Raw genomic sequence first — 26,742 nt, 5'->3', positions numbered from 1 at the left:
AATATCCATATTATGCAGGCTTAAATGAATGGATACAAACATGTCCCTGAAATAATGATTTCAGAGGGGGCTAACCTGTCTTTATCATGGTTATTATTAACTTTAGGAGTTATACTTATTATAACAATCAACATGGGATATGTCAGATTGATCACTACAAAAACATTGCTTTAATTTATCATCTAATAATAGCAGTACGACATACAGTATTGCATAGTGATTATGTTGAGCTTTCTAAAAAGCAACCCAGGGGGATCTATCTTTGATATGGAGTCCCCAAAAACAGAGCAGTTCGTTGGCAATGCTAGCTGAAACCGAGCAGTTCGTTGGCAATGCTAGCTAAAACAGAGCAGTTTGTTGGCAATGCTAGCTAAAACAGAGCAGTTTGTCGGCAATGCTAGCAAAACAGAGCAGTTTGTTGGCAATGCTAGCTAAAACAGAGCAGTTTGTTGGCAATGCTAGCTAAAACAGAGCAGTTTGTTGGCAATGCTAGCTAAAACAGAGCAGTTCGTTGGCAATGCTAGCTAAAACAGAGCAGTTCGTTGGCAATGCTAGCTAAAACAGAACAGTTTGTTGGCAATGCTAGCTAAAACAGAGCAGTTCGTTGGCAATGCTAGCTAATACAGAGCAGTTTGTTGGCAATGCTAGCTAAAACAGAGCAGTTTGTTGGCAATGCTAGCTAAAACAGAGCAGTTTGTTGGCAATGCTAGCTAAAACAGAGTAGTTTGTTGGCAATGCTAGCAAAACAGAGCAGTTTGTTGGCAATGCTAGCTAAAACAGAGCAGTTCGTTGGCAATGCTAGCTAAAACAGAGCAGTTCGTTGGCAATGCTAGGTAAAACAGAGCAGTTCGTTGGCAATGCTAGCTAAAACAGAGCAGTTCGTTGGCAATGCTAGCTAAAACAGAGCAGTTTGTTGGCAATGCTAGCTAAAACAGAGCAGTTCGTTGGCAATGCTAGCTAAAACAGAGCAGTTCGTTGGCAATACTAGCTAAAACAGAGCAGTTTGTTGGCAATGCTAGCTAAAACAGAGCAGTTCGTTGGCAATGCTAGCTAAAACAGAGCAGTTCGTTGGCAATGCTAGCTAAAACAGAGCAGTTTGTTAGCAATGCTAGCTAAAACAGAGCAGTTTGTTGGCAATGCTAGCTAAAACAGAGCAGTTTGTTGGCAATGCTAGCTAAAACAGAGCAGTTCGTTGGCAATGCTAGCTAAAACAGAGCAGTTCGTTGGCAATGCTAGCTAAAACAGAGCAGTTCGTTGGCAATGCTAGCTAAAACAGAGCAGTTTGTTGGCAATGCTAGCTAAAACAGAGCAGTTTGTTGGCAATGCTAGCTAAAACAGAGCAGTTTGTTGGCAATGCTAGCTAAAACAGAGCAGTTCGTTGGCAATGCTAGCTAAAACAGAGCAGTTCGTTGGCAATGCTAGCTAAAACAGAGCAGTTCGTTGGCAATGCTAGCTAAAACAGAGCAGTTCGTTGGCAATGCTAGCTAATACAGAGCAGTTTGTTTGCAATGCTAGCTAATACAGAGCAGTTTGTTGGCAATGCTAGCTAAAACAGAGCAGTTTGTTGGCAATGCTAGCTAAAACAGAGCAGTTTGTTGGCAATGCTAGCTAAAACAGAGCAGTTTGTTGGCAATGCTAGCTAAAACAGAGCAGTTTGTTGGCAATGCTAGCTAAAACAGCAGCAAGGGGGTGTTTGACTCTCAGCAGTAAGCTAACTGTGCCATATGCACTGGAATCATTGTAGACACCTTTTACAGGCAGCACCCAAAGTCACATTCAAAGTTTGCATATTTTATAGAAAGATGTATTATGCAATTTCACATAGTATTAACTGAGACAGAGTTAGTATTTTATTGTAAGAGGAAAGCTAGTATAACATATGCATAAATATTTAACTATTTATTAGGGCTACATTTCAAACTGCACCGAATGGAATGTTCCAGTTTAAATGTAAAGTTTAAGTCAGTTGTTTTTATTGTAGACTATATACTCTGTTGCCCCCCAACTTGATTTATAGATATATTCATAAATCATTGTGACAATTTGAACTGAATCAGCTAAATCCTATTTCCATGGTAAACTCTATACTCTTTAGTAAATGGACAATATTTTTGGTCCAATGGGAAGGGTCTTCGGATGTAGTTTCAGTGCAGAAAATCAGACCTCGGTGCAAAACAACTGGAGTGGGAGAGGGGGAGGGAGGGAGTGACAGAAGGAGAGAGAGTGAGGAGGAGGAGAGGAGGATGTAGGGGTGAAGGAGAGGACTGCAGACACTTGGCTCGAGAGCTGAGAGGGGATGAAGGCTACAGCTTGAAGTGTGGGTCCTTGTGTAAATAGAAATGTACTAAACCTTTGCTAACCTGTATCGGCCAAGATAAAATATTTATATATGCCATTGTCTAATGGAGCGCCGGCTGAAGAGAGACTTAATTTGTTTTCCTCCCTGGTAAGTTAATGCCCTTACCCATCATCATCAGTTGTGTGGATAGTGATTGCTGCTGTTCTATCTTTGGCCCCTGATAAAACAAGCTTTCCGGATATTTTAATAGTCAAAGTCCACCGTACAATTATGCTTCATCTGATCCATACATTTCCATAGACTAAAGGTGAAGACACTTGAGGCTGCTTCTAGCTCTCCTCTCCTTTCTCTCTTTCTTCATTACTGCTCTGCCCCTCCCTCTCTCTTTTCTTGCCTTTCATCTTCTCTTGAATATCACCCGTTCTTTAACACCAGTTATCAAAATGTGTGGATAATCAGACAAAACAAGAGATTTATCGTCAAAAACTGATTTAACAATCACAGACAACATTGTCATTTACCTTACGGACATATAGACTGGGGAGGGGTAGAGGCCAATCAAAACGGCATTCTAGACAGAAACAAGAGAAGCATTAATCTAGCAGCATGTGTCTATAAACAACTGTATGTAAAACAGAGGCACAACAGTGTGAAAAACATTTGGCTTGGGCATGGATTGACACTGATTGTCATGCTATTACAGTCAAACGGCAACCCTTGGTCTGAAGCCGACAGAGCATAATCATGTGTGACTAACTGTGATGGAGAGACACGCAGGCACAAAGGAGATGGAGGCACAGGGCTTTTTGTTTCCCCTAACATCTTCTCTCTTTCACTCTGAGTAGCAGAGGAGTAGACATGGTATCATCGAGGAGATGGCAGTTCAAAGAAGACCGCTCATTCATGTGATTTAAGACAATCATGTTGACTATGATGCACATTAGGGAAAGGGGGATACCTAGTCAGTTGTACATTCATCATGGCCCAACTGAATGCATTCAACTGAAATGTGTCTTCCGCATTTAACCCAACCCCTCAGAATCAGAGAGGTGCGGGGGGCTGCCATAATCAACATCCAAGTCTTCGGCCCCCAGGGAATAGTGGGTTAACTACCTTGCTCAGGGGCAGAACGACAGATATTTATCTTGTTAGCTCGGGGATTCGATCCAGCAACCTTTCGGTTACTGGCCCAACGCTCGAACCACTAGGCTACCTTACTGTAAACTACTGTACCAGTAGTGTGGTGGTGGTAGTGGTGGCTGTAGTGGTGGCGGCGGTGGTGGCGGTGGTGGTGGTGGTGGTAGTGGTAGTGGTGGTGGCGGCGGTGGTAGTGGTGGTGGTAGTGGTGGTGGTAGTAGTGGTGGTAGTAGTGGTGGTGGCGGTGGTGGTAGTAGTGGTGGTGGCGGTGGTGGTGGTGGTGGTGGTGGTGGTGGTAGTGGTAGTGGTGGTGGTAGTGGTGGTGGCGGCGGTGGTAGTGGTGGTGGTGGTAGTAGTGGTGGTGGCGGTGGTGGTAGTGGTGGTGGCGGTGGTGGCGGTGGTGGCGGCGGCGGTGGTAGTGGTGGTGGTGGTAGTAGTGGTGGTGGTAGTGGTGGTACTAGTGGTGGTGGCGGTGGTGGTGGTAGTGGTGGTAGTGGTGGTGGTAGTGGTGGTACTAGTGGTGGTGGCGGTGGTGGTGGTAGTGGTGGTAGTGGTGGTGGTGGTAGTGGTGGTGGTGGTAGTGGTGGTGGTGGTAGTGGTGGTAGTGGTGGTGGTGGTAGTGGTGGTGGTGGTAGTGGTGGTAGTGGTGGTAGTGGTGGTGGTGGTAGTGGTGGTAGTGGTGGTAGTAGTGGTGGTGGTGGTGGTGGTGGTGGTAGTGGTGGTAGTGGTGGTGGTGGTAGTGGTGGTGGTAGTGGTGGTGGTGGTAGTGGTGGTGGTGGTAGTAGTGGTGGTGGTAGTGGTGGTACTAGTGGTGGTGGCGGTGGTGGTGGTACTAGTGGTGGTGGTGGTAGTGGTGGTAGTAGTGGTGGTAGTAGTGGTGGTGGTAGTGGTGGTACTAGTGGTGGTGGTGGTAGTGGTGGTAGTGGTGGTGGTGGTAGTGGTGGTACTAGTGGTGGTGGCGGTGGTGGTGGTAGTGGTGGTAGTGGTGGTGGTGGTAGTGGTGGTGGTAGTGGTGGTAGTGGTGGTACTAGTGGTGGTGGTGGTAGTGGTGGTAGTGGTGGTGGTGGTAGTAGTGGTGGTGGCGGTGGCGGTGGTAGTGGTGGTGGTAGTGGTGGTAGTAGTGGTGGTGGTAGTGGTGGTAGTGGTGGTAGTAGTGGTGGTGGCGGCGGTGGTAGTAGTAGTATTAGGCAGCATAGTTGTCGTTTGAGTACTAGGGTCTTGTTGACACTTGGTGCTTGTTGCCAATGCAGATGAGTGTAAAAAGAACATTCAGAAACTGACTCCGAAGAGAATGAGGTAACTTGACGTGACTGAATGGGGTCTAAGGGGGAAGTTTCATATAGATAACATATTCTGACTTTCAGGGATCATTGCAACATCATCTGAACACTTCCAGCTATCACTTGCTTTGTCTCATGAGCCTACTTTCAATTTGCATTGATATCCCTTTGTTACAAGTAAACACATACTAATAAATACTGTATAACCCTTGGTTGGCCCATGCCACACAAGCAGAGTCCTATGAGTGGTGATTTAGCAGTGGGGCTAGTCAGTGAGGACATAGGGTTAAGTGTCTGGACAAACTGTTCTTGCCATGCCGTCTGATAACGTGTGCATTACACGTATGAGCCATGAGAGAGTTGAGAGAGCTCAGCTTTATTACTGCAACTCGAGCCCCCCTCTAAACAAACGGATTGGGCCTGTGAAGAAAAATCCCCCTAGCCCCTCCTTCATCTCCCGGTTGCTTGGCAGATCAAAATCTCAGACGTTATGAACCGGCCAGTGGCGTAGTTCCATTTCTTTAATCTTTCCATTATTGTTACTGTTGTTATTTGGCATATTTTCACAAGGAAAAGTTAGAAGTGCCGCTGATGGGGCTTTTCCTTTGTGTGAGAGTGTGGATGAATGACTTAATTGATTCATCATGACATCAATCCTGGGGAAACTGGCTTTGACACCACGGCTCCAGTTAAAGGATATGCATTCTTTCATTTCCCCCCTGTCTGCCTCTCTCTGACCTTTCAACTATCTTCCTCTCTGTCCACATCTCGTCCCCCCTCTCCTCTCCACATCACTTTGTCTCTGGGCTTGTCCCTGTACTTTTGTAATCTTCTCCCCAGCATGCCTTCTAAAGGCTATTCGATTTTGTTCAAGCTGTTTCCTCCAGAGTTCACTGCTGTTATTTTGATGGATGCTATGGCTCCTCCATCCGATGCTCCATCACTGATGCTCCTCGGGAAGTAATCACTGCCACTGCTTCAGTCAACAAACATATGCAAACACACAACCTTTTCTGTACACTTCACCTTTCTACAACCACACAATACACTGCATAGGCACAGAGAGATGGGGGAGGGGGGGGGGGGGGGTAATTGAGGAGATGGAGGGAAAACAGAATGAGTGAGGAAGGAAGGAGTACTGAAGTGACAGTCATTCTCAGGCAGGCGGGGCGTACCGGGAGTTAGACACTGTAATAGGAAACAGTGTGGCTCCCCCACTTGTGTGCTTTGCCCTAGCTGCCTATCAAAAACTAATATCCCCAAATTTGACACTTGTGTTGTCCTTTGAAATTAGAACGAATCTGTGTCTAATGCTGTGAGCCAAACCTTGCTACCCTGAAGTTTCTCCCTCCTCCCCACCCCCATTTCCCCCCCTCTCTTCTCCCCTGTGATGTCGTCTACTCTAGTCTGCACCATGAGACCACAGGATTTAGAGACCTGCCCCCAATACACTGCCCCAAAATCCCATTGCCCCCGTCTCAGTCTAACTCTCCTTCCCCCTGTGCTCTTTTTCTCAGTCATTTTAAATACAGTAACACAATCTGAGGGAAAACTGATATCATATTTTCTAAACTATAAAAGTCAGTCACACGGAGAAACATCTGCACGGTCATTTTTAAAACAAACTGGCAAGGAGTCGGATAACCTATAAAGGCCACTGGAAAAAGAGAATTGGAGGGAGAGAGGGGAAGAGAGGAAAATAGAATGAGAGAGAGAGAGAGAGAGAGAGAGAGAGAGAGAGAGAGAGAGAGAGAGAGTCATTTGTGTTTCTCACTGTACTTCAGCCCAAACACACACAGCTCACTCCATGAGAGTCTATTCTCCAATGTTTCTCTCCATCTTAGCAACGTGTGACACTTTAACAGCAAGTACTATAAACTTTTCATTTCCAGAAGCATTTTATTTGAAGGAGACAGACTGCCCCCTCTCAAACCCAACCAGTCCATTATTGAGTCCAGTTTGAAGTGATGCTCCTGAACATAGCACTCACAGTTTGTCTGTTCACTCTGTTTTGAGCTCAGCCATGGATGGATTGATTTAATTAATTTAATGGCTGGAGATTGTGAGAGTGGTAGCCCTATTAGATGATATGTACACTGTATAGAATACTTCAATAAACTCAACTCAAACTATCTTACACAATCCATGTCAGTGTGTGCATAATGCATTGGTACAACATACTAAGAAACACAAATGCACACGCACATTAGTTAACACACGTGTGCACGCACACACACACACACACACACACACACACACACACACACACACACACACACACACACACACACACACACACACACACACATTGTTACTCTCCCTGTTAATGGCTTGAATAACACCCAGAGTGGTGTATAAAACTGCAGCCCAGGTGGAGCGGGGGGAGGAGGGGGGAGATAGGGGGAGAGTGGCAGTGGATCCTGCTAATGCCACCCTGAATGGTGTCTCTAATTATTTGGCCTGGGGATAGCTTTTAGCTACATCACATGCCTTCTGAAGAGGCTGTATCAACAGAGACAAGGGTCTGAACAATTACATTAGGCCTCTCCCCATCCCAGGTCCAGCACTAACAATCATGATGATTTCCAGGCGTTTCATTGTTATCATCTCTCCATGACAATGATGTTTTCACTGTGATTTGGTGTCAAAGCAGGTACGAAGGCAGAGAGAGAAAGAGAGAGCAGAGAGAAAGAGAGAGCAGAGAGAGAGAGCAGGTAGAGAGAGAGAGAGAGAGAGAGAGAGCAGAAAGAGAGAGCAGAAAGAGAGAGAGCAGAAAGAGAGAGAGCAGAAAGAGAGAAAGCAGAAAGAGAGAGAGCAGAGATAGAGAGAGAGAGCAGAAAGAGCAGATAGAGAGAGAGTAGATAGAGAGAGAGAGCAGAGAGAGAGAGCAGATAGAGAGAGAGAGCAGAGAGAGAGAGCAGATAGAGAGAGAGCAGAAAGAGAGAGAGCAGATAGAGAGATCAGAGATAGAGAGAGCAGAAAGAGAAGATAGAGAGAGCAGAGAGAGCAGAGATAGAGAGCAGATAGAGAGAGAGAGCAGATAGATAGAAAGAGAGAGAGAGAACAGATAGAGAGAACTTACTTATGTTAATGTTTTCCCTGCTAGTGGTGATGCTCCGGAGAGAGAGCTGGGGGAGTAAACCTGGGTGAGTGTGGAGTGGGCTGCTGGCTTTAATTGATACTGGAGAGGGGTTGCATGACTGTTTTTCAGCCCACAGTGCTGACACCGGCACTCACACACACAAATGTGCACATGCGAGCACACACAGACACACACAATAAAAATAGCACACAAACAGGATAGAAAAAGAGCACGTACACACTCCCTCACATGATAACATGAGCTCAAGCACACACAAACATGCCTCTTTCTTTAGGATTCATCTACGTAACAGCGTTTTGAGTAAACATAACACACAACATATGTTTCAAATATTCCACCAAGATTAGCCCAGTGAATTCAGTGAACAGGAAATAAGGTTCCAAATGGGCCAGATTGCTTTAAGATTCTCTAGAATATCCCTCACCAGGGAGAAGCTAGATGGTGTCTGTGTTGGAGGAGACACATAATGTATGTGGACAGGACCGGGGTCATAGTTTAACCTCTGACCTCTCAACCATACATAATATATCTGACATGTGCTGTGGCAGTGGTTAGAAGCAGTACCTCAACACCACAATACCTCAGAGAGACAATAAGCATGGGTAGAAGTCCACACAGTTAGACTGGAGTTTTCACTACTACTGAAGCATTAGGATCAGAGAATGGGAAAACAAGCAATAACCAGACACATCCATGAGAGACAGAGGGATAGAGAGACTATGGAGGAGAGGAGTGGCGCTAAGTGGGGTTGGATCACTCAACATGCTGCCCCACCCTGTTGGCCCCTACACCCCCCTACTCCATCAGCCTCTCTATGGGATCGCCCCACCAGTCAGATACCACTGACACCAACACTGTCTACCCACTCACACCCGGTGAATGGGGGAAGAAACTCAGAGAGGCGAGAGGAGAGAGGGAGGCTGGGTCCTCTTCAGCTGAAGGGCCCTGCAATCACTGTACATATTTTATGGTGCACCATTTCAATATAGCAACCTTCTCTTCCCTCAAGCCTGTGACAAATATGTGCACACCTTATTGTCCTACTAACTGCTTCCACTCAGTGGTTGCACCTACGCACACTCGAACACACACACAATCATGCATGCATACACACACACACACACACACACACACACACACACACACACACACACACACACACACACACACACACATACACACACACACACACACACACACACACACACACACACACACACACACACACACACATACATACACACATACATACATACATACATACATACATACATACATACATACAGGTATAGTTCCCTATGAAACATCTAAATGCTGTCCATACCTTACCATTGACTATGAACTACTGTGGCCTCTCTGTGAGAGAATAGGAAGAGGGTGAGCTGCTGGGAGAAATAGGGAAAAAGGGGAAGAGAGGAGTGAAAAGTGGAGCACTGTTGGAAACATCTGGGTCCCCCCTGTGAAGGAGGCGGCTCCCAGAGGTCTGAGACAATGGCACCAGTCAACAACAGGGCTGGCCTCACTCTATCTATCCCTCTCTCTCTCCATCTCTCTCTCTACCCCTCCATTTGTGCTGTGCCTCTCCCCTCTCCCACACAAAGGCATGTAGGATCAGTCAGCAAACGGTGAGAGGGGGACATGGCATTTTAATGGGAGAGTGAGCCAGGGGGATAAGAGAGATGAGGGACCCAGAGAGGATGGCCTCAACACAGGGAGCAGCTCACTGATTCACAAGCCTATTTATCTGAATGATTGCCCCCAATTAGATCCTTGCTCAGAGTAGGTGAGAATGGGCTCCCATCTGGAGGGGAGGGGGGTGAGGGGTGAGAGGAAAAGGGGTGGGGGGAGAGGAGGGGTACATCTGAGGACTCCTGATGATGGTGAGCATAGGCTTCTCATAAATATCAAATGTTATTCATCTCATGCTTCATAAACAACAGGTGTAGACTAACAGTGAAATGCTTACGGGCCCTTCCCAACAATGCAGAGAGAAAGAACTATAAAATAATAACACAAGGTATAAATACAAAATGAATGGCACCGACAGAGATGGTCGCCTCGCTTCAGGTCCTTGACAAGCATTTCGCTACACTCGCATTAACATCTGCTAACCATGTGTATGTGACCAATAAAATTTGATTTGATGACGATAACTTGGCTATATACACGGGGGTACCAGTACAAGGTAATTGAGGTAGACATGTACATATTGGTAGTGGTAAAGTGTCTAAGCAATAGGATAGATAATAAACAGTAGCAGCAGCCTATGTGATGAGTCAAAAGAGTTAGTGCAAAAAGGGTCAATGCAGATAGCTGAACTATTTAACTAACTATGTCTTATGGCTTGGGGCTAGAAGCTGTTCAGGGTACTGTTGGTTCCACACTTGGTGCAGCTGTACCGCTTGCCCTGTGGTAGTAGATAGAACAGTCTATGACTTGGGTGGCTGGTATCATTGACAATTTTTAGGGGCTTCTTCTGACACTGCCAGCTATAGAGGTCCTGGATGGCAGGGAGCTCAGCCGCGGTAATGTACTGAGCCGTACTCACCAGCCTCTGCAGCTCCTTGCGGTTGGATGCTAAGCACTTTCCGTACCAAGCGGTGATGCAGCCAGTCAAGGTGCTCTCAATGGTGCAGCTGTTGAACCTTTTGAGGATCTGAGGGCCCATGACAAACCTTTTCAGCCTCCTGAGGGGGAAGAGGCATTGTTGTACGCTCTTCATGATAATGTTGGTGTGTGTGGACTATGATAATTGCTTAATGATGTAGACACCGAGGAAAATGAAACTCTCGATCCGCTCCACTACAGCCCCGTCATTGTGGAAGGCCATACGTTTCCTGTAGTCCACGATCAGCTCTTTTGTCTTGCTGATGTTGAGGGAGAGGTTGTTGTCCTGGCACCACACTGCCAGGTCACTGACCTCCTCCCTATAGGCTGTCTCCTCGTCATCGGTGATCAGGCCAACCATTGTCGTGTCACCCTGAGGGCCCCCCGTGTTAAGGGTCACAGTGGCGGATGTGATGTTGCCTCCCCTCATCACCTGGGAGCGGCCCGTCAGGAAGTCCAGGATCCAGTTGCAGAGGGAGGTGTTCAGTCCCAGGGTCCTGAGCTTAGTGATGAGCTTGAAAAGTACTATGGTGTTGAATGCTGAGTTATAGTCAATGAACAGCATTCTCACATAGGTGTTCCTCTTGTCCAAGTGGGAAAGGGCAGTGTGGAATGCAATAGTTTGCATCATCTGTGGATCTGTTGGGGAGAATTGGAGTGGGTCCAGGGTGTCTGGAATGATGTTGTTGATGTGAGCCATGACCAGTCTTTCAAAGCATTTCATGGCTACAGATGGGAGTGCTACGGGACGATAATCATTTAGACAGATTCTTGGGCACAAGGACTATTGTGGTCTGCTTGAAACATGTACACTGCTGATCAAAAGTTTGGGGGGTCACTCAGAAATGTCCTTGTTTTCCATGAAAACATACATGAAATTAGTTGAAAAATGAATAGGGAAATATAGTCAAGACGTTGACAAGGTTATAAATAATGATTTTAAATTGAAATAATAATTGTCCTTCAAACTTTGCTTTTGTCAAAGAATCCTCCATTTGCAGCAATTACAGCCTTGCAGACCTTTTGCATTCTAGTTGTCAACTTGTTGAGGTAATCTGAAGAGATTTCATCCCATGCTTCCTGAAGCACCTCCCACAAGTTGGATTGACTTGATGGGCACTTCTTACGTACCATACGGTCAAGCTGCTCCCACAACACCTCAATAGGGTTGCGATCCAGTGACTGTGCTGGCCACTACTTCTTCCCTAAATACAGTAGTTATTGTATAGTTTGGAGCTATGCTTTGTGTCATTGTCCTGTTGTAGGAGGAAATTTGTTTCAATTAAGTGCCGTCCACATTAAGTGCCATCCACAGGCATGGCGTTGCAAAATGGAGTGATAGCCTTCCTTCTTCACAATCCCTTTTACCCTGTACGAATCTTCCACTTTAGCACCACCAAAACACCCCCAGACTATCACATTGCCTCCACCATGCTTGACAGATGGCGTCAAGCACTCCTCCAGCATCTTTACATTTTTTCTGCATCTCACGAATGTTCTTCTTTGTGATCCGAACACCTCAAACTTAGATTTGTCTGTCCATAACACTTTTTTCCAATCTTCCTCTGTCCAGTGTCTGTGTTCTTTTGCCCATCTTAACATTTTCTTTTTATTGGCCAGTCTGAGCTTTTTCTTTGCAACTCTGCCTAGAAGGCAAGCTTCCCGGAGTTGCCTCTTCACTGTTGACGTTGAGACAGGTGTTCTATTTAATTAAGTTGCCAGTTGAGGACTTGTGAGGCGTCTGTTTCTCAAACTAGACATTGGAACACAGGAGTGATGGTTGCTGATAATGGGCCCTTTGTGCGCTTATGTAGATATTCCATTAAAAATCAGCCGTTTCCAGCTACAATAGTCATTTACAACATTAACAATGTCTACACCGTATTTCTGATCAATTTGATGTCATTTTAATGGGCAAAAGAAAGTGCTTTTTAAAATAATTTTTTAAAGGACTTTTTTTAACTAGGTCAAGTCAGTTAAGAACAAATTCTTGATTTCAATCACTGCCTAGGAACAGTTATCTGCTTTGTTCAGGGGCAGAATTACACCTTATCAGCTCAGGGATTCGATCATGCAACCTTTTGGTTACTAGTTCAACACTCTAACCACTAGGCTACCTGCCCCCCCCCCCCCCCCCCCCCCCCCTCCCCCCTCCCAGTGTAGGTATTACAGATGCACAACATTTTGGGGGGGTGTGATATGTGTGCTTCTGTAGCTTTCTCACTCAACATTATTCACTATTCATTCAGGACTATCCACAATCATGGTAGCATCCACAATCATGGTAGCATCCACAGTAATGTAGAAGTGTTTAGAAACATATTCTACTTCTATTTACAATAAAAATGACTCCGTAAAGACACAATACATTACTCAACATTAATTTCAATTGGGCACAAAATAATCTTAACACAACCGGAACAAACAGCAATGAATTTATCCCAATACTTTTGATCCCTTAAAATGGGGGGACTATGTACAAAAAGTGCTGTCATGTCTAAATGGTTCCCCAGATATAGTTGAAAACATCCTCAAATAAAGCTCACAGTCACCGTATCATTTCCAATCCAAAGTGCTGGAGTACAGAGCAAAAACAACCAACAATGTGTCACTGCCCCAATACTTTTGGAGCTCACTGTAGTTTACAAGCCCTCCCATATCTGACAAGCTTCAGAGCCGGGGTAGTATGATTCCATCTTAGTCCTGTATGGACGTTTTGACTGTTTCATGGCAAGTCGGAGTTCATAGCGGGATATCTTATAAGCGTCCGGATTAGTGTACCACTCCTTGAAAGCGGCAGATCTAGCCTTTAGCTCAGTGCAGATGTTGCATGTAATCCATGGATTCTAGTTGGGATATGTACGTACGGTCACTGTGGGGACAACGTCATTGATGCACAATTAATGAAGCCGGTGACTGATGTGGTAAACTCCTCAATGTTATCGGATGTATCCCGGAACACATTCCAGTCTGTGCTTGCGGAACAGTCCAATAGCTGAGCATCTGCTTCATCAGACTACTTCCGTATTGAGCTAGTTCTTCCTGGGTTTTTTGCTTGTAAGCAGGAATCAGGAACATAGAGTTATGTTCAGATTTGCCAAATGACGGGCGAGAGAGAGCTTTGTATGTGTTTTTGTGTGCAGAGTGAAGGTGATCTAGAGTTTTTAAACAGGTGACATGCTGGTAAAAATGACGTATGATGGATTTCAGTTTCCCTGCATTAAAATCATCTGCCACTAAGAGCGCCGCCTCTGGATGAGCATTTTCTTGTTTGCTTATGGCCTTATACAGCTCGCGGAGTGCGGTCTTAGTGCCAGCATCGGTTTGTGGCGGTAAATAGACAGCTACAAAAAATATGAATGAAAACTCTCTTAGTAGCATGATCTGTAGCTTATCATGAGGTATTCTAATTCAGACAAGCAAAACCTTGAGTCTTCCTCAACATTAGAGATAGTGCACCAGCTGTTATTGATGAAGAGACACACACCTCCCCCTTAACCGTACCCAAAGCTACCTGATGTCCAGAAGCTGTTTTCAGTCATAAGAAATTATGACGGAAATTTTATATATACACAAAATAGCAGAATTGGTCCTGAGCCCGTAAAATGGCAGCTATCCACTGCAGCGCCATCATCACTCTATCTCAATTATGGATTAAAAGCAGTGGGTTTCATTCATACAGGACGACAAGAACAACAAGCTAAACCCCAACACGGCCACTCTTGCTAAATGTTTACTTTGTTGTTGTCTTTAATCACAGGCAATCTAAACTGAAATGTAATTTTCCACTCTTCGTACACACATACAGTACAGCCCCTCTCTGTAATTACCAGCCAATTAGAGGTAATTCCACTACCATTTCCTAACCAATCTGACAAATCACCTGAGACCTCACTGTGACTCCACCAGTGACACGACCACAGCTGAGATGTTGTTTATGCATTAGTTCTGGTATGGGGATATACGTATGGGGTATGGGGATATACGGTATACTGTGCTTTTAATGTGTTTTAATGTGTCTGTTTTTGATACATCTTTGGGATTCATTCAGTGTCTCTGTCAGGTTGGTGGAGAAAAAGTTTCCTCTTTTTATTTAGATAAATGTTAGTTCTGTGGAGTTTCCACTAAACGGTTACTGGTGTTAAGACACACATTGTTTCCGGGCAGAACTGAAATAACCCCTCCCTATGGTGCCCATGCCATATCACGGCTCACTGAGAGAATACAGGCCTTCTACACTGAATGGTATTAGGTACACTTTATCCTTCCCTCTCCCCCTCTTCTCCTTTCCTCCGTCTCTTAACTAAGCTGTCTATATGTGAAACAGCTTAATGTTTACCCTCTTCCTCCATGGTGTCAGTCTGACTGTAGCCTTTCATCCAGGGGGGTTCCATGACACCAGGCTAACACAGGCTACTGAGGAATGTTGCAGTCATGCTGTCATAACTGAAAATATCTCTGGTGATTTACACTGCTTTATATAGATAAATACTGATTTCAAAAAAATCTAAATACTGTAATTCATCATGTACTCAGTGACCGGGTCATAGCGGTATAAAGAGCCTGAAGATGAGAACATTGGCCCTAATTCCACCCTGGTTGAGTGACCATAACATACAGTCCCTTCAGAAAATATTCAGACCGATTGACTTATTCCATATTTTGTTACGTTACAGTCTTATTCTAAAATGGATGAAATCATTTTTTCCCCTGATGAACCTATACACAATACCCCATAATGACAAAGCGAAAACAGTGTTTTTTTTATATTGAGCAAACTTATTAAAACCTCATTTACATAAGTATTCAGACCCTTTGCTATGAGACTTGAAATTGAGCTCCGGTGCATCCTGTTTCCAATGATCATCTTTGAGATGTTTCTACAACTTCAAATCTTTTTGGTCACATACACATGGTTAGCAGATGTTAAGGCGAGTGTAGCGAAATGTTTGTGCTTCTAGTTCCGACCATGCAGTAATATCTAACAAGTAATCTAACAATTCCACAACTACCTTAAACACACAAGTGTAAAGGAATGAATAAGAATATGTACATATAAATATATGGATGAGCAATGGCCGAATGGCATAAGCAAGATGCAGTAGATGGTATAGAGTAAAGTATATACAGTGGGGAGAACAAGTATTTGATACACTGCCGATTTTGCAGGTTTTCCTACTTACAAAGCATGTCATTTTTATCATAGGTACACTTAAACTGTGAGAGACAGAATTTTTAAAAAAATCCAGAAAATCACCTTGTAAGATTTTTAGGTAATTAATGAGCATTTTATTGCATGACATAAGTATTTGATCACCTACCAACCAGTAAGAATTCCGGCTCTCACAGACCTGTTCGTTTTTCTTTAAGAAGCCCTCCTGTTCTCCACTCATTACCTGTATTAACTGCACCTGTTTGAACTTGTTACCTGTATAAAAGACACCTGTCCACACACTCAATCAAACAGACTCCAACCTCTCCACAATAGCCAAGACCAGAGAGCTGTGTAAGGACATCAGGGATAAAATTGTAGACCTGCACAAGGCTCGGATGAGCCACAGGACAATAGGAAAGCAGCTTGGTGAGAAGGCAACAACTGTTGGCGCAATTATTAGAAAATGGAAGAAGTTAAAGATGACGGTCAATCACCCTCGGTCTGGGGCTCCATGCAAGATCTCACCTCGTGGGGCATCAATGATCATGAGGAAGGGATCAGCCCAGAACTACACGGCCGGACCTGATCAATGACCTGAAGAGAGCTGGGACCACAGTCTCAAAGAAAACCATTAGTAACACAGTAGGCCGTCATGGATTAAAATCCTGCATCGCACGCAAGCCAGCGCATGTCCAGGCCCGTCTGAAGTTTACCAATGACCATCTGGATGATCCAGAGGAGGAATGGGAGAAGGTCATGTGGTCTGATGAGACAAAAATTGAGCTTTTTGGTCTAAACTCCACTCACCGTGTTTGGAGGAAGAAGGATGAGTACAACCCCAAGAACACCATCCCAACCGTGAAGCATGGAGGTGGAAACATCATTCTTTGGGGATGCTTTTCTGCAAAGGGGACAGGACAACTGCACCTTATTGAGGGGAGGATGGATGGGGCCATGTATCGCGAGATCTTGGCCAACAACCTCCTTCCCTCAGTAAAAGCATTGAAGATGGGTCTGGGTTCCAGCATGACAATGACCCGAAACACACAGCCAGGGCAACTAAGGAGTGGCTCGGTAAAAAGCATCTCAAGGTCCTGGAGTGGCCTAGCCAGTCTCCAGACCTGAACCCAATAGAAAATCTTTGGAGGGAGCTGAAAGTCCGTATTGCCCAGCGACAGCCCCGAAACCTGAAGGATCTGGAGAAGGTCTGTATGGAGGAGTGGGCCAAAATCCTTGCTGCAGTGTGTGCAAACCTGGTCAAGAACTACAGGAAACGTATGATCTCTGTAATTACAAACAAAGGTTTCGGTACCAAATATTAAGTTCTGCTTTTCTGATGTATCAAATACTTATGTCATGCAATAAAATGCAAATTAATTACTTAAAAATCATACAATGTGATTTTCTGGATTTTTGTTTTAGATTCCGTCTCTCACAGTTGAAGTGTACCTATGATAAAAATGACAGACATGCTTTGTGAGTAGGAAAACCTGCAAAATCGGCAGTGTATCAAATACTTGTTCTCCCCACTGTACATATGAGATGAGTAATGTAGGTATGTAAACATGAAATAAAGAGGCATTGTTTAAAGTGACTAGTGATACATTTATTACATTCATTTTTTTATTATTAAAGTGGCTAGAGATTTGAGTCAGTATGTTGGCAGCAGCCACTCAATGTTAGTGATGGCTGTTTAACAGTCTGATGGCCTTGAGATAGAAGCTGTTTTTCAGTCTCTCTGTCCCAGCTTTGATGAACCTGTACTGACCTCGCCTTCTGGATGATAGTGGGGTGAACAGGCAGTGGTTCGGGTGGTTGTTGTCCTTGATTATCTTTTTGGTCTTCCTGTGACATCGGGTGGTGTAGGTGTCCTGGAGGGCAGGTAGTTAGCCCCCAGTGATGCGTTGTGCAGACCTCACTAGACTTGCGGTTGTAGGCGGAGCAGTTGCCGTACCAGGCGGTGATACAGCCAGACAGGATGCTCTCGATTGTGCATCTGTAAAAGTTTGTGAGTATTTTTGGTGACAAGCCGAATGTCTTCAGCCTCTTAAGGTTGAAGAGGTGCTGTTGAAGAGGCACTGTTGCTGTTGCGCCTTATTTACCATGGTGTCTGTGTGGGTGGACAATTTCAGTTTGTCCGTGATGTGTACGCTGAGGAACTTAAAACTTTCCACCTGTGGAATTCAATTGATTGGACATGATTTGGAAAGGCACACACCTGTCTATATAGGGTCCCACAGTTGACAGTGCATGTCAGAGCAAAAACCAAGCCAAGAGGTCAAAGGAATTGTCTGTAGAGCTCTGAAACAAGATTGTGTCAAGGCACAGATCTGGGGAAGGGTACCAACAAATTTCTGCAGCATTGAAGGTTCCCAAGAACACAGTGGCCTCCATCATTCTTAAACGGAAGAAGTTTAGAACTGAGCAATGGGGGGAGAAGGGCCTTGGTCAGGGAGGTGACCAAGGACCCAATGGTCACTCCAGAGTTCCTCTGTGGATATGAGCGAATCTTCCAGAAGGACAACCAACTCTGTAGCACTCCACCAATCAGGCCTTTATGGTAGACTGGCCAGACGGAAACCACTCCTCAGTAAAAGGCACATGACAGCCAGCTTGGAGTTTTCCAAAAGGCACCTAAAGGACTCTCAGACCATGAGGCGAAGGTTCACCTTCCAACAAGATTCTCTGGTCTGATGAAATCAAGATTGAAATCTTTGGCCTGAATGCCATGTGTTACGACTGGAGGAAACCTGGCACCATCCCTAGGGTGGAGCATGGTGGAGGCTGCATCATGCCGAGGGGGATGTTTTTCAGCGGCAGGGACTGGGAGACTAGTCAGGATTGAGGGAAAGATGAACAGAGCAAGTACAGAGAGACCCTTGATGAAAACCAGCTCCAGAGCTCTCAGAACTTCAGACTTGGGCGAAGGTTCACCTTCCAACAGGACAACGACGCTAAGCACACAGCCAAGACATCGCAGGAGTGGCTTCTGGACAAGTCTCTGAATGTCCTTGAGTGGCCCAGTCAGAGCCCGAACATCTCTGGAGAGACCTGAAAATAGATGTGTAGCGATGCTCCCCATCCAACCTGAAAGAGCAGAGATGAATGAGAGAAACTCCCCAAATACAGGTGTGCCAAGTTTACAGCGTCATACCCAAGAAGACTCTAGGCTGTTATCCCTTCAAAAGGTGCTTCTACAAATTACTGAGTAAAGGGTCTGAATACTTAAGTAAATGTTATATTTCAGTTTTGTTTTTCTCTATAAATTTGCAAAAATGTAAAAAAATACCTGTTCTGTATTGTATGTAGATTGTTGAGGAATAAAAACAATTTAATCTATTTTAGAATAAGGCTGTAACGTAACAAAATGCGGAAAAAGGGAAGGGATCTGAATACTTTCCGAATGCACTGTATCTATGTATGGTCAAGTTCATTTCCCTTATCCCGGTCTCTACCCCCCGATCTCCAAATCATCCTGACTTCTCCACCGCTAATATGAAGTGAACAAATCCTCTCTAAATGTGCATCCCGTGCCGATAGGATCTTAAGGTCTCAATAGTCTCCCATTCAAAACATTAGCGGATTGACACTATCACACGGGCAATCGGACAGAGCCACTTTCACACATCATTACAGGCTCTGGTTTCCCCTTGGCCCTAACAGGTGCAGAGGGAAAGAGAATTCTCCAGGACCACTGTCTCCATGGGCTTAGGTTGCTTTCCTGGCACTGAGAGGCCTGCATTGACGAAGGAGACAGAGGGGGACGCCAGGCCCAATAAATCACTGTGAACGTGTAAATGCCACTGAGACACATTCCGCCACAGAACAGGGGGGCCAAACTGCTACAAGTTCCTTTCTCTTTCTGTTGCTGTTGTTTTAAGGACACTCCCTCCCACACACACAATCCATGCTTGTTTTCTTTTCCTCCTTATATCCCTCTTTTATTCGCTTGCTTCAGCTCACTCTCTCTCTCCCATCAACCCCCCTCTCTCCCTCTCTTTTCTCTTCATCCCTCAGCTCCCGCAAGAAGCTAATAGCTTAATGCGAGGAAGAATGTTCAGGGTTTCCTGTGAATTTCTCCATTAGTCATTGAAATTACCTTGCTGTTTCCCCCTTTTCCCTTCCTTCCTTGTCACATACACTGTACGCTCTGGAGCAACCAGTGCAAAGAGATAGAGAGAGAGAGAGAGAGAGAGAGGCAGTGAGACGACAGAGGAGAAAAGAAGAGAGGAGAGGTGGAAGAGAGGAAGATCTACTGTAAATAAGAAGCAGAGGTGAGGGGTGAGGGGTCATGTAGAAACAGAGCCCCCCTACTTATCCCCTGACACTGACCGGTTAACTGGGATGGTGGGGGGGTTGTGTTGCTTGTAACTTTCTACACAAATAAGCAGGGTAATTATTTGCTTGCTCAGTACAGTAACCCCATATAACTGTGTCAATAAAGCTTATTTGAATTGATTAGAGAGAGGGACACAACGAAAGAGGCCATTATTTAAGTGCAGTTGCAACAATTACTGACATTAACATTGTTATCTCAGGCGACTTGGCCTAGTGTGGCTACAATTAGGCTGTGTTTACAAAGGCTCCCCAATTCAGAATTATTATTTTTTTCTCCCACTAATTGGTCTTTTGACCAATCACATCAGATATTTTCACACCAGCTCTTTTTCAGAGCTGATCTGATTGGTCAATAGACCAATTGGGAAAAGAATATCAGAATTGGGCTTCCTGTGTAAACACAGCCTTAGTTGCTTTGGGAGCAATAAGGCAAGGCTTGAAATGAATCTAAAAGAAAACAGAAATTGACAAATTAAGCTCTGAATGATGCGATATGTGCTGTAAACAATCAGGAATTGTCTCTGGCATTGATGTTTACAGACATTTTTGACGTTCCCTAGTCTCTTTGAATACTCCCCTATGGACACCACAGATACTCCACAATAAAGGAGCCTACATGCATCATTGAAACTGCATAAATAAATAATCAATATTGATGTCAGCTAAATGTACTGCTTTATTCCAACTGATCTAATTGACTTTAATTGATCATCCTTAATTAGAAATCAGTGCTTAATTGAATGTACTTGTTCGATTGAATTAATTAATTGAATGTACCTAGCCCCCTACCCGCCTACCCCCCTACCCACCTACCCCCTTCATACCCCACCCTCCAACCACACATCAAAGGCCATCAATCTCCAATAGTACAGGGGGAAAGGGAAATATTTAGATAAGGAGGGAGCCCCGATCAATCTGTTGTGGGAGTAAGAGGGGGAACATGATACATCCCCAGCCTCAGGCCAGACCCACAGCAGCCCTGCTAATCTAGCTGAAAGACAGACCCACAGCAGTTCTGCTAAGCTAGCTGAAAGACAGACCCACAGCAGCCCTGCTAAGCTAGCTGAAAGACAGACCCACAGCAGCCCTGCTAAACTAGCTGAAAGACAGACCAACAGCAGCCCTGCTAAACTAGCTGAAAGACAGACCCACAGCAGCCCTGCTAAGCTAGCTGAAAGACAGACCCACAGCAGCCCTGCTAAACTAGCTGAAAGACAGACCCACAGCAGCCCTGCTAAGCTAGCTGAAAGACAGACCCACAGCAGCCCTGCTAAACTAGCTGAAAGACAGACCCACAGCAGCCCTGCTAAACTAGCTGAAAGACAGACCCACAGCAGCCCTGCTAAACTAGCTGAAAGACAGACCCACAGCAGCCCTGCTAAGCTAGCTGAAAGACAGACCCACAGCAGCCCTGCTAAGCTAGCTGAAAGACAGACCCACAGCAGCCCTGCTAAACTAGCTGAAAGACAGATGAAGCAGAGGGAAGCAGGAGGAACAGGGGAAGAAGAACGCAACTCTGTGCCAATGGAAAGAGGATGGAGAGAGGGAGATTAGCTAAGGAGAGAAAAGTGTCACTCGCTTGTTAAACATATACAAAAACACATGTATACTAGCTGAAGTCCACACACACGCATGCATACACAGACACACAGACGCACACAGAGACACACATACACGCACGCACGCACGCACGCACACACACACACACACACACACACACACACACACACACACACACTGGTGAGGCTCCCTACTTGGCCTTTGATTTACTATAACAACTCTTGGTTCCACTTGAGTGAGACCAGAATATTACCAAGTATTTATGTCCTTTTTCTTTTCAAAACAATTGGCTTTGAGTAATAAAGAAAGGAACGCTGTGTTGACAGGTCAGGGGTGAGAGGTCACAGGGAGAGTAAATTGAGGGCAGATGAGATCCTGAACAAAGCATGGCCAATTTGTCGAAGAAATTCACTGGAGAGAATGAAGGCATGCTTTTCAACAGTATGAATACAAACATACGGTACACTCACTTACACTCCTACACACACACTCCCACACACACACACACACACACACACACACACACACACACACACACACACACACACACACACACACACACGCTCCCACACACACACACACACACACACACACACACACACACACACACACACACACACACACACACACACACACACACACTTCCACACACACACACACACACACACTCCCACTCACACACACACACACACACACACACACACACACACACACACACACACACACACACACACACACACACACACACACACACACACACACACACACACACACACACACACACACACTCCCACTCCCACACACACACACACACACACACACACACACACACACACACACACACACACACAATCCTACACACACACACGCGCTCTGAGAGCAAAACAACATCCCCCGAACAAAGACCAACATCATAAATGTGTTTCACATCTCCAAGCAAAATGCCTTTAGATTGTTGTTATGGCCCTCGCTCCACACACAACGAGTCAATCAATTCTACTCTAACTACACTTTAATGCCCAGATAATACAATACACACACAGTGGCATCATGCAACACACATACACCCCACAGGGAGTGGTGTCCCCTACAGTTATCTGTCAGGGTGGTGTGAGCCTGTGAGGGATTTTCAGGGGATTTTCAGGGCTTTTGAAGCCCCTGTTGGCTGAGGTAGACTCCCAGGGGTTGAGGGATTGATCCCTGGGCATGGTGTGTCACTCCAGCCCTGGCCAGCCCTGACAGACTGCTGGATTGACTGGCCAACCCCAGAGGGACCCTGCCTTCGCCAGAGAGAGACATACCTCAACAGCACCAGTGGTAGTGGAGGATGGGCTGAACACTAGGCTGACACACACACACAAATATACACAAGTCTGCAACTACATAGGCACACATGCGCACACACACACACACACACACACACACACACACACTCACACAAGCACATGTACACAGAACTGATGTAGGTGCATTCACGCACGCTCGCACACGCACCTCCACAGCTGCCATATTCATGAGCAGGACCAGAGGCTGAGACATTACCATGAGCCTTTGTTCTAGGGGTTTGTTGGCATTCCTGCCTGGCTCTCTGTCTCAAATGTCACGTCTCAGAAGACCTCTATATTTTGAGCATCAATGTCAATAATTAGCAATACAACAGTATGGCAGCCTTCTCTTTGCAGAAGACAAGTGTTTGGCTTTAGTTATTTTTTTAACCTGTCGTCTCTTCAACAAAGGCCACGTACGACCTCACACTTTTCCCTTTGCTGATGTTAAGTTGCTAAGCCTTTTCTTTTTGGAGTCATGTTTTATTCCCCTCCCCCTCCCTCCTCCCTCCCTCCTCCCTCCTCCCTCCCTCCTCCCTCCTCCCTCCTCCCTCCTCCCTCCCTCCCTCCCTCCTCCCTCCCTCCTCCCTCCTCCCGCCTCCCTCCCTCCTCTCTTTCTTTCTCCCACCTCCCTCCCTCCCCTTTCATTCTCCCTCCCTCCTCCCTCCTCTCTTCCTTTCTCCCTCCCTCCTCCCTCCCTCCCTCCCTCCTCTCTTCCTTTCTCCCTCCCTCCTCCCTCCTCCCTCCCTCCTCTCTTCCTTTCTCCCTCCCTCCTCCCTCCTCCCTCCTCCCTCCTCTCTTCCTTTCTCCCTCCCTCCTCCCTCCCTCCCTCCCTCCTCTCTTCCTTTCTCCCTCCCTCCTCCCTCCTCCCTCCCTCCTCTCTTCTTTCTCCCACCTCCCTCCCTCCTCTCTCCTTTCTCCCACCTCTCTTCCTTCTCCCTCCCTCCTCCCTCCTCTCTTCTTTCTCCCTCCCTCCCTCCCTCCTCTCTTCCTTTCTCCCTCCCTCCTCCCTCCTCCCTCCCTCCTCTCTTCCTTTCTCCCTCCCTCCTCCCTCCTCCTCCCTCTCTCTTCCTTTCTCCCTCCCTCCTCCCTCCCTCCCTCCCTCCTCTCTTCCTTTCTCCCTCCCTCCTTCCCTCCCTCCCTCCCTCCTCCCTCCCTCCTCTCTTCCTTTCTCCCTCCCTCCCTCCTCCCTCCTCTCTTCCTTTCTCCCTCCCCCCCCTCCCTCCTCTCTTCCTTTCTCCCCCTCCCCTCCTCCCCCCTCCCTCCCCCTCTCTCCTTCCTTTCTCCCTCCCTCCTCCCTCCCTCCTCTCTTCCTTTCCTCCCTCCTCTCTTCTTTTCTTCCCATCTCCCTGCCTCCCTCCCTCCCTCCTCTCTTCCTATCTCCCATCTCCCTCCCTCCCTCCTCTCTTCCTTTCTCCCCATCTCCCTCCCTCCCTCCCTCCTCTCTTCCTTCTCCCATCCTCCCTCCCTCCCTCCCTCCTCTCTTCCTTTTCCTCCCATCTCCCTCCCTCCCTCCTCCCTCTCTTCCTTTCTCCCCCCTCCCTCCCTCCCTCCCTCCTCCCTCCCTCCCTCCCTCCCTCCCTCCCTCCCTCCCCTCTCTCTTCCTTTCTCCCATCTCCCTCCCTCCTCCTCCTCTCTTCTTTCCCCACCCCTCCCTCCCTCCTCTCTTCCTTTCTCCTCCCTCCTCCCTCCCTCCACCTCCTCTCTTCCTTCTCCCTCCCTCTCCCTCCTCCCTCCCTCCCTCCTCCTTCTTTCTCCCCCCTCCTCCCTCCTCTCTTCCTTTCTCCCTCCCTCCTCCCTCCCTCCCCTCCTCCCCTCCTCTCTTCCTTTCTCCCCCTCCTCCCTCCTCTCTTCCTTCTCCCTCCTCTCTTCCTTTCTCCCATCTCCCTCCCTCCCTCCTCTCTTCCTTTCTCTCCATCTCCCTCCCTCCCTCCTCTCTTTCCTTCTCCCATCTCCTCCCTCCCTCCTCTCTTCCTTTCTCCCATCCTCCCTCCCTCCCTCCCTCTTCCTTTCTCCCATCTCCCTCCCTCCCCCTCTCCTCCTTCTCCCATCTCCCTCCCTCCTCCCTCCTCTCTTCCTTTCTCCATCCTCCCTCCCTCCTCTCTTCCTTTCTCCCATCTCCCCTCCCTCTCCTCCTCTCTCCCTCCCTCCCTCCCTCCCTCCCTCCCTCCCTCCCCTCCCTCCCTCCCTCCCTCCCTCCCTCCCTCCCTCCCTCCCTCCCTCCCTCCCTCCCTCCCTCCCTCCTCTCTTCCTTTCTCCCATCTCCCTCCCTCCCTCCCTCCTCTCTTCCTTTCTCCCACCTTCCTCCCTCCCTCCTCTCTTCCTTTCTCCCTCCCATCCTCCCTCCCTCCCTCCCTCCTCTCTTCCTTTCTCCCTCCCTCCTCCCTCCCTCCCTCCCTCCCTCCTCTCTTCCTTTCCTCCCTCCTCCCTCCTCCTCTCTTCCTTTCTCCCTCCCTCCCTCCCTCCCTCCCTCCCTCCTCTCTTCCTTTCTCCTCCCCTCCCCTCCCTCCCCTCCCTCCCTCCTCCCTCCCTCCTCTATTCCTTTCTCCCTCCTCTCTTCCTTTCTCTCCATCTCCCTCCCTCCCTCCTTCCTTCTCTTCTCCTTCCTCCCATCTCCCTCCCTCCCTCCCTCCTCTCTTCCTTTCTCCCATCTCCCTCCCTCCCTCCTCTCTTCCTTTCTCCCATCTCCCTCCCTCCTCCCTCCTCTTCCTTCTCCCATCTCCCTCCCTCCTCCTCTCTCCTTTCTCCCATCTCTCCCTCCCTCCTCTCCTTCCTTTCCTCCACCCTCCTCTCTCTTCCGTTCTTCCCATCTCCCCTCCCCTTCTCCCCCCCCTCACTACCACCTCCCTCCCTCCCCCCTCCCTCCCTCCCTCCTCCCTCCCTCCCTCCCTCCCTCCCTCCCTCCCTCCCTCCCTCCCTCCCTCCCTCCCTCCTCTCTTCCTTTCTCCCATATCCCTCCCTCCCTCCCTCCTCTCTTCCTTTCTCCCACCTCCCTCCCTCCCTCCTCTCTTCCTTTCTCCCTCCCTCCTCCCTCCCTCCTCCCTCCTCTCTTCCTTTCTCCCTCCCTCCTCCCTCCCTCCCTCCTCCCTCCTCTCTTCCTTTCTCCCCCCCTCCCTCCCTCCTCTCTTCCTTTCTCCCTCCCTCCTCCCTCCCTCCCTCCCTCCTCTCTTCCTTTCTCCCTCCCTCCCTCCCTCCCTCCCTCCCTCCCTCCCTCCCTCCCTCCCTCCCTCCTCTCTTCCTTTCTCCCTCCTCTCTTCCTTTCTTCCCATTCCTCCCTCCCTCCTCTCTTCCTTTCTCCCATCTCCCTCCCTCCCTCCCTCCTCTCTTCCTTTCTCCCATCTCCCTCCCTCCCTCCTCTCTTCCTTTCTCCCATCTCCCTCCCTCCCTCCTCTCTTCCTTTCTCCCATCTCCCTCCCTCCCTCCCTCCACCTTCCTTTCCTCCCATCTCCCTCCCTCCTCTCTTCCTTTCTCCCATCTCCCTCCCTCCCTCCTCTCTTCCTTTCTCCCACCTCCCTCCCTCCCTCCCTCCCTCCCACCCTCCCTCCCTCCCTCCCTCCCTCCCTCCCTCCCTCCCTCCCTCCCTCCCTCCCTCCCTCCCTCCCTCCCTCCCTCCCTCCCTCCCTCCTCTCTTCCTTTCTCCCATATCCCTCCCTCCCTCCCTCCTCTCTTCCTTTCTCCCACCTCCCTCCCTCCCTCCCTCCCTCCCTCTTCTCTTCCTTTCTCCCACCTCCCTCCCTCCTTCCCTCCCTCCCTCCCTCTTCTCTTCCTTTCTCCCACCTCCCTCCCTCCCTCCTTTCCTCCCTCCCTCCCTCCCTCTCTTCTTCTGGTTCTGTGGAGTGAAGAATCCTTAGTCTTTCTATTAGACACACATCTTCCATCTTGTGTAGCAGGCTGACTATCCACAAACAGCTGATACATGAAGAGACATATGCAATAAT

Source organism: Oncorhynchus mykiss, chromosome 4 (assembly GCF_057628025.1).
Source record: "Oncorhynchus mykiss isolate SJ-2025 chromosome 4, ASM5762802v1, whole genome shotgun sequence".
Lineage (NCBI taxonomy): Eukaryota > Metazoa > Chordata > Actinopteri > Salmoniformes > Salmonidae > Oncorhynchus > Oncorhynchus mykiss.
This window is presented reverse-complemented; position numbering follows the sequence as displayed.